We start from the raw sequence: 6,000 nt of genomic DNA on the forward strand, positions 1-6,000 counted from the left end.
ATCATTTAAGAAATGTCGCTAAAGTTCAGCCTTTTCTATCTCAGAGCAACGCAGAGAAACTCGTTCATGCATTTGTTACAAGCAGACTTGACTACTGTGATGCTCTTCTTGCTGGACGTCCTAAGAAAACTATACATCCCTTACAACTTGTACAAAATGCAGCAGCATCCTAACAAAACAAAAAAGAGAGGTCACATCACTCCCGTTCTGAAAGAACTGCACTGGCTGCCTGTATCATTCAGGATAGATTTCAAGGTTCTGCTACTAGTCTTTAAACCTCAAAATAACCTGGCACCTGCTTACATCACAGAGTGTCTGTTTGTTTATGTTCCGGCACGCAATATAAGATCTGCAGATAGTGGCCTTCTACAGATACCCTCTGTAAAATACAGAAAACATGGAGAGGCCTCTTTCAGCTATTGTGCTTCTAAACTGTGGAACTCACTTCCACCTTTTATTAGACAGTCAAGCTCAGTGCTCACTTTTACGAAGCACCTAAAAACGTCTCTCTTTAAATTAGCATTTAACTATAACTGAATGTCTCGTGGTGTTTATCTTGTAATTTAATCTTCTTCATTTTCTTCTGATTCTAATTAAGTACTAATGATCTTTTCTATAACTATGTTTTATCACCTGTCTGTAAAGCACTTTGAGCTGCCACCGGCATGAAAAGTACTAGATAAATAAAATTATTATTATTATTATTATTATTATTATTATTATTGGGTGCCTCAACATGCTTGAAGAAGAACACTAACTGCCGATTCTGTTACGTTAACTAATGTCTATTGGCAGTTGAGCCAGGAATACACTGTGCAATTTTAGAAATCTTGTTCTTCGGTGACAAATTACACTGTATGTTTGAACCGCCCATCATGTACGGCCAAACCTGTGATTTATATACTCGCACTGTACAACTGACATGACACAACATGGGTGATCACACTGCACGTGAAACGCAGCCCCTACTTACATTCTGTCTACAATAAAGCTGCTTCTTTCAAAACAACACGCTGCGCCTCTGATGTCCTGATAAAAACACTGCCTGAATCTCAAATGGCTCCCTGCTCCCAACATAGTGCACCACATATTAAAATAGTCGCTCCTGTGCACATGAAGTGCATCACATGTCTAATAAATAGCCTTCTGAGATTCAGCCATGTGTGCACAGTTCCATTCTGGACAAACAGTGCACTATTTTGGTGTAGAAGCCAGATTCAGCCAACTTGTGCCACACTGTGCACTGAAGCTGAAGAACAGGCGGTCTACAGACAGCTATAGGAAGACCATATCTACACCGATCCGGCATAACATTATGACCACCTCCTTGTTTCTGTACTCATTGTCCATTTTATCAGCTCCACTTACTATATAGGTGCACTTTGTAGTTCTACAATTACAGACTGTAGTCCATCTGTTTCTCTGCATACTTTGTTAGCCCCCTTTTACCCTGTTCTTCAGTGGTCAGGACCCCCATGGACTCTCACAGGGCAGGTACTATTAGGGTGGTAGATCATTCTCAGCACTGCAGTAACACTGACGTGGTGGTGGTGTGTTAGTGTGTGTTGTGCTGGTACGAGTGGGTCAGACACAGCAGTGCTGTTGGTGGCTGTGAGAGAAGCAACCGATCATCCGACTGCTCAGTCGAAGCTTGTTTGGGCAGTTAATTGAGTATCGTTTTCCCTCTCACACTGCACGGCAAACGACAGCTGAAGATGAAATCATACCTGGTATAAAAACAGGCTGCTTTTGCTACTTTGCCTTTGAGACAGATATATCTACATGGACTCTGCTCTGATTGGTTGTGTTATACTGTGTTTCAATTTAAAAGCACTTAGAGCTGAGACACTCCCTAGATTTTCAGTGTGAATAATCAGGGCTAAACTGCTGTTGGCTGAGTAGGTGGATATATTAAATGTGTTGGTTCTTGTGACATCACAGAAACAATACATTCAAAATGGACTCAGTAGTGAGCGTTACATTCTGAAACTTTTACAATGTTTACATACTACGTGAAAAACCTTTACTTCAAAAAAGCAAAGGAAATTCATTTTTCTGAAAACCATAATAAAATATCACCTCCTTACAAAAGTACGCTCTGCATTAGTGAGCTACAAGCAAGAAATGACCTATTAATAATTAATATCAAATAACACCATGCTTTGTTATCGCTGGTGATAAGTGCAGCAGCATTATATGTAACTATATGCAGACTTTATTACCTCAACATAAAGTTTAATTGAAAATTGAAACATTGCAGTAGAGTTTATTTGGGTTTCAAAGGAATGGAATTCTCTTTGGATCAAAATAAACAATGATTAAAATGGACTTTTATGCATTTTTGTCCATTTTACATAAAACGGTTACTTAAAGACAACACAAATCATTTATTTAATGTTAACAAATTCTCAGTTTGTAAGTCAAACAGCCCTTCTTGATTCATTCTTTTTTCTAGTGCCTAAAGTGTTAATCAAGATCAACATAACAGACTGGCATTCATATAAAGTCACAGAACAAACAGAATCATTTCACCAGAAGAGCATCAGTGAAAGAAACTAAAGAAAGAGGTGACTTTAGCTGGATTCTGATGTGCTGTAAAGTGCAATATTTGTTTATGAGTAAAATCTTTGATGTAAGATGTTAGCCAAGTTAGTGCACCTGTTTTGATCCCACAATAGATCTTCCTTGTCAAAAGAAGGTCTGAGAATGCACCCAGGGCACTCTTTCTCTGGAGTAAACAAGCTAGCAGATGGCCTTGAAATGTGCATTCAAATATTTAATCTCAGCTTATGCAGTTAGTGTACAATTTTCCTCTCTGACACCAGCGTTGGCAGGAGGTGGAAATTTTCACGGATCACCTACCATATTTGAATTGCTTTTCAAAGACTGTTTTTAAGAAACATGAAAAATCTTGAGGAAAAACAATGAAGACGGCGTGTTTAATTATAAAAAATCACACCAACACGACTGCTGCTCAACTGCTCAACTGGAAGATTCGTCAGTTTGAAGACACATGCCAACCATTTCTCCACTCCGCCCTGCCTTTTTCAGCTGGAGCTTTGGGAAATCTTTCTTATTCTATACACTCTGAAAAAAGCCAGTTCTTCAAGGCAGTAAAAGACAGTAAAGACAGTGGTTCAATATACAACCATGAACACTAAAAGAACCGTCTGCATGCTTAAATGGTTGTTTGCATGGTGAAACTGTTCTTCAGATTGATAGAGAAGGTGTTCTATATGGTTTTCTATACAAGCTTTTTGAAAATACTTCTATATAACACCAAAAAGGGTTCTTCTATTATTATGATGTCAAGCTTGTAACAATAGACTTTTCAGTACTATATACACACCTAAAATGGTTCTTCAGGAGGTGTTTAGTAAAGAACATAGCTGCATTTTTACATGTTTGAATGCTTCTTTGCCTGGTGAAATTGTTCTTCAGATTGATGAAGAATGTATTATGTACGGTTCTATACAGAACCTTTTTCAAAATGGTTCTATATGGCACCAAAAAGAGTTCTGCTATTGTTACAATGTCAAGCTTGTAACAAAGAAAGAACACATTTTGTTGCTATATACACAGTTAAAAATGGTTTTTCAAAGGTTCTTTAGTAAAGACAGTGGTTCTATATAGAACCATGAACACTCAAAGAACCATCTGCATACTTAAATGTTTCTTTGCATGGTAAAACTGTTCTCTAGATTGGTAAAGAATGTCTTCTATATGGTTTCATATAGAACCTTTTTGAAAATACATCTATATAACACCAAAAAGGGTTCTGCTATTGTTATGATGTAAAACTTGTAACAATAGAACCCTTTTTGATGCAATTTCATGTTTAAATCCTTCTTTGCATGGTGAAATTGTTCTCTAGATTGGTAGAGAATGTCTTCTACATGGTTTCATATAAAACCTTTTTGAAAATGGTTCTATTTAGCACTAAAAAGAGTTCTGCTATTGTTACAATGTCAAGCTTGTAACAAAGGAAGAACCCATTTTGGCACTATATACATACTTAAAAATGGTTCTTCAAGGGCTTTTTAGTAAAGACACTAGTTTTATGTAGAACCCTGAACAGTCAAAGAACCATTTGCATGCTTAAATGTATCTTTGCATGGTGAGATCATTCTTTAGATTGATGAAGAATGTGTTACGTATGTTTTAATACAGAGCCTTTTTGAAAATGGTTCTATATAGCACCAGAGTTCTGCTATTGTTACAATGTCAAGCTTGTAACAAAGGAAGGACACATTTTGGCACTATATACACACTTAAAAATGGTTCTTTAAGGGTTCTTTAGTAAAGACAATAGTTCTAACTAAAATAATGAACCATTTTGCATGCCTAAATGGTTTTTTGCATGGTGAAATGGTTCTACAGATTGATGGAGAATGTGTTGTATATGCTATATAGCATCAAAAAGGGTTCTGTTGTCATTATGATGGCAAACTTGCAGAAGAACACATGTTGGTGCTACACAGAACCATTTTCAAAAAGGTTCTATATAGAACCATATACAGCACATTCGTTATCTACTTTTTCTTAGGACCTTTCTCAAGAACATATTAGAGGACAACGATAGTGGTGAATGAGGCCCAATGTTTTTACTGAAGTATCCTTGAAGAACCTTCTTTTTTTGAGAGTGTAGATCACAGTGACAACCTGTGACTGATCTAATGTACCATGTATGTGTGTGTTGGGGATTGAGAGGTAAAGAAAAATCTAAAGCTCCTGCACTCAAAAATTCCATTAGTGGAAGATGTCAAAGAATGTTACTGTTTAAAGTGATGGTCTTAGTTCTCTTACTTTTAGAAGATTTATGAATATGGAATGAGGTGGGGGATGAGAGGAGGTGGGAGATGGGGGGATTCAGAGAGGGTGGTGCTTCCTGTCTCAACTCCGATTCATGTGTTTTGGAGGGCACCAGCAGTCTTTCACCTTTTCAGCCCATTTAAGTTGTGACTCAGGGCTGTAATTACCGCCGTTATTTAGGGAACTGCCAACAGTTTGTCACTGCCCGTTATTGCGTAAGAGGTCTGGCTTCAAAAAAAGGAAAAGCTAAATAGAGTTCACTTCAGATCTTCACAATTTGATCCGCTCATTCTTGATATCCACAGTCTGTGACTCTAACGCAGATTTCCAAAACAAAAGTCTTTGAATTGAGAGTTGACAGGCATTTCAATTAGATTCAATTCAGGTTTATTGTCACTACACAAATACATAAAAATACACACAAGGTTGTGCCAGATGTGGTCATAGGCAAAAGGCCAAAAGTGAAAAGCCATAGATCAACACACCAGTGCTGATGTTTCATGTTATAGCGCAACCTCAAATGTATTACTAAGATTATACTACAGTTTCATTATTGCAGTTAGGGACCCTCAGCGTCTTCTATTGATTTCTGTGAAATAAAACATGCAAGGCTAATTTTTTTATATATATATTTTTCATATGATTAGTGCGCTTATTGATTTAAACTTTCAATGTTACTGTTTTGGCTGGAAACCAAAAGGTAAATGGTGTGAAACAATTCCTGAAAACTGTCCAATCATAATTTTTTCTACTGTTGTATCTAGGTCCATACAGCTGTGTAAGCTCTGTCATTGGTTAGGACTTCAGGAGCTGAACTAAAAGCCTTAAATTTTAGATAAACAACTAACAAAATTGAGTCATTCCATGAAAACATTGCCGTTTGTGTCCAAAAATTGGATACAATGGAAAGAACGTTTTATTATAATTTAAGAACACAGGGAGTTGTACATGTCCTTTAGAAGTGTCTGCATTGAAGTTCTCAAATATTACCAAATAAAAGTTGTATTAACGTAAAACCCTCACCATGATGGGCACTATATGTCCAAAAGTTTGTCGACATCCCTTCTTGGTAGTGAATTCAGCTGCATTAAGGTGCCTTTATTGCTGACGCAAGAGTTCAAATGCACTTGTATAAGGTTCTCTAGAACAGGCTGAGATTGCCATGCCCAGTGCTAAGCATAGGCCTAG

The sequence above is a fragment of the Colossoma macropomum genome, unplaced genomic scaffold, assembly GCF_904425465.1.
Source record: "Colossoma macropomum unplaced genomic scaffold, Colossoma_macropomum, whole genome shotgun sequence".
Classification (NCBI taxonomy): domain Eukaryota; kingdom Metazoa; phylum Chordata; class Actinopteri; order Characiformes; family Serrasalmidae; genus Colossoma; species Colossoma macropomum.